Below are 8,638 nucleotides of genomic sequence, written 5' to 3' on the forward strand. Positions count from 1 at the left end.
CTACACTTAGACCAGCTTTTCCTTCACCTACATTTTCCAAGCTGTTTAGATGCCCTCTGCCATCTAACTAGCATCTATGTAGTGCCTATCCTTAATCATGACCCGGTTACGCCAACGTCTACAAACTTAGATGTGACTATTCCCTAAATCTGCGCCTATCTCGCGTCTGTGTTCTAAGAACCCCTAAAGGACGCCTAACTCCATCTAAGTCCCAATTAACGCTTGTTAAGACCCTTAAATCGCTCATTATACACTTAAATCGGACGCCTAAAGTTAGGCGCAGTTTACAGAATTGGGGCCTAAGTGTTGATTTTGTTATATTTGGACAATTGATCTCAATAAAAAAACATTCTTTACCATATGGTTCCTGTGACATCCAGAGACTAGTGTTCCTCTTTGTTTTGTTAGAGATTCAGGATCCCACTTCTTCTCCTATGAAGAGAATCCTTTCTCAGAATATTGGAGTCTGTACCTTCTTTCTTGCTGAAAGTGACTTCACATTTCATATCAACCAGGAAGTTGATATGTCCTGAAATTGTGGGACATTCGCACAATGCTGCTTCGTTATCTGGAAGTGATAAATCAGTTTTGACTGTCTGATCATCTCTTTGTGCTGACAGGTGTGGCTGTAAGGACAGATCCAGCTTCTAAAGTGACCATTTCAAAGGGGAATTGTATGGCCATTTTGTCGACCTATATCTGGTGCAGAAAGCAACCTCTGTATCCTTTAAAAGCACATTCCACTAGGGGAGAGCATCCTCCTAGGCAGAGGCTAAAGCAATTTTCCTTTAAGAGATTTGCAGAGCAGCCACATGGTCCTCCCTTCATACTTTCACAAAATTGTACAGGGTAGATGCAGCAGCTAAATTGGACTCCATCTCTGGATCATCTGTACTTTCAGTAGGCTCATCTGTCCCACCCTAGATTCTGGGAACTACTTTGATATATCCCAAGAGTTCAGGAATGATGTGCCTATTGCACTAAAAGGGAAGATTAGGTACTTACCTCAGTAATCTGGAGGAGAATGTGGTGTAGTGACTAGAGCTATAGCCTCAACACCCTGAGGTTGTCGGTTCAAACTAAGTGCTTCTCCTTGTAACCCTAGGCAAGTTACTTAATCCTCTATTGCCCCAGGTATATTAGATTGTGAGCCCACTAGGACAGATATAGAAAATGCTTGAAGTACCTGTATGTAAACCGCTTTGAATGTGGTATATAACTTACAATCCCTTTCCCCTAATCGTTCTAGTAAATAGGTACATCATTCCTGAAGTCCACCCTGTTATATGTTAATTAGCCTGCTTACAATCTCATATAAGCTGGGAAGTCCAGTTTTCTTGTTTCTTTCCTTTTTCCAGTAAGGACAAGGATAGAGGATGACATGGAATTCAGGAGGTATCCTTTAGAACTCTGAGACTATTAGTTCAGGTTGCACTCAGGTAGGTGGCTAGTTTGTTCCACCTCATTATATGCTTAAATGTTTATGTTTCAATAGTTCATGTTCTAAGTATTGTGTTATATGACATGAGCAGAACAGACTTGGTACCTCTCCCTCTTATGTTTCCTCTCTAGCGCTGACCATCTGCTTTGATACGAACTGAGAAGTTACAAGACAGAAAGGAACTGACTACCCAAGAGTTCAGGAATTATATGCCTATTTACTAGAAAGAAGATTACTGAGGTAAGTACCTAGTCTTCCCATAACAAACCTCAAGAGAGAAGTTGAGAATTTTTAAACTAGGAAGAAGGGGAAAGCTGACAATCGAACGAGAGAGAGAGTCGATGGGTATTGAACTGGTATACCTGCAGGGGAAGATTCACCGGATCACAGGCAAGACAGATCGAAAGGGACACAAGAGGGAAGAAATGCAAGAAAGTAACAGGCCACAAATTCAAGTGTATGTACACGAATGCAAGGAGCCTATGGAATAAGATGGGTGAATTAGAAGCTATGGCACAAAAAGATAACATGGACATAATTGGCATCACATAAACATGGTGGATTGAGGAAAACGTCTGGGACACTGTGCTACTGGGATACAAACTATACCGCAGAGACAGAGTGGCTCAAAAAGATGGGGGCATTGCCATATATGTCAAAGAGGGAATTGAATCTACTGGAGAGAACATACCACAACAGCCAGATAAGTTAGAGTCTCTATGGGTCAAAATTCCAGGAACAAATGGACTAGAAATGAAGATCGGCATCTACTACCGACCCCCAGGGCAGTCCGAAGAAATTGATGGAGAAATGACGGACGAGATTAAATGCAACTGCAAGGGAGGCAACGCAGTTATCATGGGTGACTTCAACTATCTGGGGATAGACTGGAACCTAGGCACCTCCGGCTGCAGTAGGGAGACCAAGTTCCTGGATGCTGTAGGCGATTGCTTCCTGGAACAACTTGTCAAGGAAAATACAAGAGGAAATGCAATTCTAGACTTAATTCTAAATGAACTGTGAGGACCGGCACAAGGTGTAGAAGTAGAAGGGATGCTGGGAAACAGCGATCACAACCAATGTTCCCTCTAATTTTTCATAGGCTGTGTGCGCAAAAAATTTCATCTGTGCGCATTTTAAAGAAAAACTAAATTTGTGTGCGCTATAAAAATGATTGCCAGAGGGCCCAGAGTTCAGTTATGGGCATTTATGGGCAGGTCTTTGAGTTTAGTCTGAATTAACGAAAACACAATGTAATTTTAGTTACACTTTATGTTAGTTACACTTTATGTAACATAAAGTCTCATTTCAATAAACATAAATTATGTTTCATTGAAATGTTTCATTGAGCGCTATCTATAAATAAGGTATCATTGTACTTTATACTTAAAATTTAGAAAAATAACAGCAATTTAGTTTTTAAAGTTTTTCCCTGCGATCATTAATATTTATCCAGTCCGAATAAATTCTGTCAAGATCTGTTGAGCCTCCATCTTGAAGGTGACTCTTAACATGCATCAGCATTTCCAAATGCTCTAAATGTAAACGATTCTTTGTTTAGTCTTCAAATTGTTCATTAGACTAAAACCACGCTCACAATCTGAACTAGATGCTTAGAATGTGGCACCAATGTCCATCAATTTTGCTAAATCTGCAAATTGATCATTCTGAAATGCAAATTTTGTCATATTTGGAAAGCTGTTTATCAGATTGCTTTTGATTTTTTCTGCAACAAGGAATTTAAAGTCATTGTATTGCTGAATAATAACACTTTCCTCCGGAAGAAATTGTTTATACTTTAAACAAAGAGATCTGATATGTCCATTTCTGAAGTCAAAGTCGCATTGTGATATTGCTGTACAGTCAAAAACAGTTCATTCCTCAACTTCCTTTCGATTATGCCCCTCCACGTGTCTAGATAACCAGCACACTTCATTCAGAGGTCTGAAAGCAATTGATTCACATTCAGATGCATCTACTATTTCTTGAAATTTGCATCGTTTAGTAGAAGACCGACAGAACACCGTGTACACAGTTCTCATTACAGTTTCTACTTCTTTCATCAATTTTACTTCTTTCCATGAATCAGAAAGTCCCAAATCTTCCCGATGTGCAACACAATGTTGCTGCATTAAATGTGGAATGTCTTTTCTCAGCTGTGCTGCAACACCATCTATTTTGCCTAACATAACAGAGGCACCATCAGAGGTGAACATAACCATTTTATTCAGGTCAAGTTCATGTTTCCTATAGAATTCCCTAATTGTTGTTACTATTGATGTAGCATCACATGCTTCCAACTGTAGCATACCACCAAATGATGTCCTATACTCATTTGAATTGACTGGCTGATACTTAAAGTAGAGTATTAAGTACTTGTTGACAGAAATGTCTGTGCTTTCATCAACAGTTAAAGTATGATACGTTGCTAATTTAATGTCTGCCATACGATCATCTTGCACAATGCCATTGATAATTCCAAGAAATTCAAACTCATAGTTTTTGCTTCTCCAGCTATCAGGTATACTAACATACTTCGCCATGTGCTCATTGATATCTTGAACAGAGAGCATTGAGATATTCATCTTAATGGCCAGCACAACACTGTCGACAAGAACCTTAATTTCATCAGGACTGGAATGCTTCCGTTCATTACTAATTTGCCTGTTTTCTTTTTTGGTTGGGCTTTCAAGCAACATGTTAACCAGTCCCCCTCTTAAATTCTGATTTTTACTTCTGAGTTTCCTAATTCTGTCGGTATGAGATTTACTTGATAGATGGCATTTCAGAAAGTCCAGTTTCCAAACATCATCCCATATTTTTCCAGTAGAGAATTTTCCAGTTGCTTTGGCATCTTGACAGTAACAACACACAACTCCTTCATCTTCGTCATAGGTAAATATTTCACACAGTCGAACATGCATTGTTTTTCGAGATTCCGGTGTCTCCGTTTCAACAATTTCTTCAAGCCATTCAGAACTAAAAGCTGTTGCAGCTCTCTTGCGTTTTACACTTTTCACCATTTGCGGTTTAGACATTTTAAGAATTATATCTGGTTGCAATGTAATAAACAAATACAGTTATACAACCCCAGTACCACGCTGCACACTACGATTCCACAAAATAAATAATATGGCGGAACTTCAGGAAGTCAAAGAATCGGAAGTGTTTCATATCCTATGGGCCATAGGCTATGGCCCTATGGGGCACGTGACGTGTCAAGTTCAACTGCCAAAGATAATGGAATCACGTGAATGACTTAAAATTTATATTATAGCGCTTCAATAAATGTGATAAATGGGAAATCGGAACAGCTGGTCTTCTGCAACATTTCATTTTAGCAGTGAAAATCATTTTAGGCAAAAAAATTTTTTTTTGTGGGCGCTATTTTAATTTGTGTGCGTGGGTTCAGCAAGTTGTGTGCGCGCGCTGTAACCCACACTGTGGACCGAGCGGGACTCCACAGCGCTCCAAAAGGTTACTACGATGAGTTACACCAGTGTGTGACTCAAGATGGAGTCACCCTGCAGGACTGGACTGGACTCCAGGCAGGAACCAAAAACCAAAGTCACACAAACTAGGTTTATAGGAACATAATTCAGCTTTACTGTTCCACACATAAAGATAAGCAATTCATAAATAAAAATGCAAATGTCAGTAGGCAAAACAACAGCAAAGCAAAATGCAAAAAAGGCAGGAAAATAAAGCAGCACAAAATAAAGTCAAAATGGCAGCTGAGGTTTCAGCTCTCCTCAGAGCCAGCACAAGCCTGCTCCCAAGTTCAATTTATCACAATACAGTTCAGTGCACTGGTTTCAGCAACTCACAGGGCTCCAAAAACTAAAGCCTCCAGCAGCCTGAAATATCACTGCCGGGCAAAGGGGAGTGTCACATGTTTTGCAAGAAAAAAGCACAACTAATGGCTTTCAAAAATTTCCACCCAAGGTGACAACAAAACCTCTACCCAAAATGACACTTAGCTTTACAGAAAAACAAAATAGTCCAAAACAGGCAAGCAGTCACTTGAAAACCCAAAACTCACTGTTTACAGCTGCCAGTCAGGCCCACCTGCATGGCCTCAGGAAAATTGATATCCCCTTCAGGAAAACTCTCTTGGCATTCCATGGGCAGTTCAGCATCCAACAAAGACAGCTCCTCAGCTGGTCCAGACTCCTCCACTTCCATCGGTGTAGGGTTAGTGCACCTGCTTGGCCCAGGGAGTACCTCAGGGAGACAAGGCCTAAACCTTCTCCCTAACCGGCCTACTTGTCTGTTCTCCACTGCTGGCTTAAATACTCTAGGGACATGCCCTACCCTGCCTGAGTCAGCAGTGTGCAATGAGGCTCTTGGGCTCCCCCAGTGGTGACCTGGATACAGCTCATCTACCTCACTATCAGAAAGCTCAAGCTCCCTTTGGTGGCCAATAGGAAAATGATCAGCATTAGGAATGGAATGCAACTTGCCAATTCCTTTCCTGACTTTCTTTTGGGCCTGGCCCTGAGCTCTAACTGGGACCTTGGCGGGGATAACGCCTGGATGGTCACAGCGCACAAGCGCACAGCTTAGAGGGAGCAGTGATCACAACATGATCTGCTTCAACCTGGATGCAGGGACGAAACATCGGTCCAGAACGACGGCCATGACACTGAACTTCAAAACAGGGAATTACGAAGGGATGAGACTCATGGTGGGGAAGAAGATTAAGAAGAAGATAAGCACTGTAAAAATGCTAGAGCAAGCTTGGTACCTTTTTAAGGACATAGTCACCAAGGTACAAAATCTATTGTGATGGGGCCAGGGGTAAACCTAGCTCTGGCAACCCGGCTCCCGCCCCAGACGCACGTATTAGCTCTCTTTGGAGTACCACTGTGGAATAAACACAGCAGAGAAAAAAAAACTTTCCACCAATAATTGCTAGTTCCAAGTTTTATTATCCAGTTCAATTGCACTGGTTCTAAGGCTGCCACACTGGCTGATGAGGCTTGGAAAAGATTTATCATAAACAAAAGTTCGCTTTTAGCAAGTCCGTGCTTCAATCAGGAAAGAAAAAAAAGCCCCAAACATTTCCCTTTAAACCGGGATTTCTCTTTCTCATAGTTCTGCTGCCAGGCTTTGCACAGTTCTGGGCAGCTCCACTCTTTTTAGGCTTGGCACAATTATTGTGTAGAGCCCACTGTTTCTTCAGGAATTTCTTCCCACCTGACTACCTGAAGTACAAATACCCCCACTACCATTCTGATTTCCGGGCAGGGGGCTGGGAACCATCCACCCTTGTTTTAATGGTCTAAGATTCCCCTCCCAAAAGTTCCCACCATCAGGGATGTGAAATGTCAGGTCACTGAATCCACTCCGGGCTTTATTTCTCCCTTTAAGGTTAGTTAGCATTACCCATCCCCACACTCACTATGCTGTGCTTGCATACAGGGATTCTGATTTGATTTCTGCTACTAACCAATCCTCACATTCACACATCAAACTCTCATTCATTATATAGTCCCACATAAGGACAGAAATATTTATTTAAGTACTTTAGACCATTGTTATAGAATAAACTTTCATTCCCTTCCCCCACACAGTCCCTTACTCAATCTTGCTGCATTCAGACATATAGTCCACGGTTTCAGGGCTGCAATCCATTTCATTTCCCTCAGAGATATCTCCCTCTACCTCCATAAGGGATTCCTCACTCTCTGAAGCTGGATACAGGCTATCCTCTGAAGCAGCATTTGGCAAGCCCTGCTCATGGAGCTTCTCCCTTCCAATTAGCCTCTACTTGGAAAGCAAAGTTTTGTTAGTATGGAAGTGCTGTGGGACAGGGAGTTTCTTAGCAGTAACTAGCCTTCAGTTCCCTGTTCTGTGAGGAACGTCTTTCCCTCCAGGTTCCTGATTGCTTGTGGGTGTTCTCAGCTGGCCCTGATTTATTCTGCTAGGTAACTTTCACTCCTGCTCTAGCCAGGTTCTGCCTGTCAGCTCCATCCCCTTTCCTTAACCCTTGCTGAGTCAGATAGCCTGAGCAGAGGTTTAACAGGAGAATTAACAGATGGTTTATTAAAGGGATTATAGTGACTGTTCTTCTCTGCCATCCCTTCTCTGTTCTGTCCTGCCTGTCTGATCCTAGCACTGGGAACAGGATTAATGGTCAGCTTCCTTGGCTTAGGAATAGGCACATTTTCTTTAGTGGCAGGGTATAAAGCAGGTTTTGAACCTGTGACAGGGGCTTCCCTGTCACACTATATACATCACGTATCAACAAGAGATCCAAGAAGAAAAAGAACAAGGAACCGGCGTGGCTCACTGTAGCAGTAAAGGAAGCGATCAGAGACAAAAAAACTTCGTTTAAGGAATGGAAAAGGTCAAGAACAGACGAAAACTGGAATAAGCACAAACAACATCAACGCAGGTGCCATAAGGTGGTAAAAGGGGCCAAAAGAGACTATGAAGAAAAAATAGCCAAGGAAGCAAAAAACTTCAAGCTGCCCTTTTGATATATTAAGGGGAAATGACCCATGAAGGAAGCGTTGGGACTGTTGGATGACCATGGAATAAAGGGAGTGCTAAAGGAGGACAAAGCGATCGCTGACAAACTGATGTGACAAACCCAAGTCCGTTTCGGGTCTTGTCTTTAACAAACCTGAATCTGTCCTGGGTTTTGTCCCAGAAATGAAAAGAAAACACATTGAGCCCAGATGTAAGAGAGCTGATCAGGTGGCTTGCCAATTTACAAAGCTAGCTGACTACTGCTCAGATAGTGAGATGGAGTCAGAGGAGGCATGGCAAGAAAGGGATAAGCAAGAAAACTGTACACAGTTTAAACCTGTTCCTGCCACTGTTAGAGGTTTGCTACCTTTTGAGCAGCCTGTGCCTGCTAGAACTAGGGCTAGAAAGATCCCTGCCAGTAATCATAGGGAGCAGGCAAGTATGGGGAAAGCCCTTCCACCACCCAGTCTGAGGGGGACTGGTTCTCCACAGGATAAAACGTGTCTCCTCAGAACAGGAAGGGGAGGGAGGCAAACCAGGAGAGAGGCAATCAGCAGAGGAGAGCAAGTTCCTCTCTTCCCAGTCAGCGGAGGCTGTGGATACAGATTGGCTGATGGCTGAAGCAGAGGAGCTGGGTTCTTCCTCTGAGCTTTGGGAGCAGGATCAGGGAGAAGCCATGGACATTCAGGAAAGTCCGGTAGGAGCTGAGTCTTGTCCAAT

This window comes from Geotrypetes seraphini, chromosome 6 (genome assembly GCF_902459505.1).
Source record: "Geotrypetes seraphini chromosome 6, aGeoSer1.1, whole genome shotgun sequence".
In the NCBI taxonomy this organism is placed as follows: domain Eukaryota; kingdom Metazoa; phylum Chordata; class Amphibia; order Gymnophiona; family Dermophiidae; genus Geotrypetes; species Geotrypetes seraphini.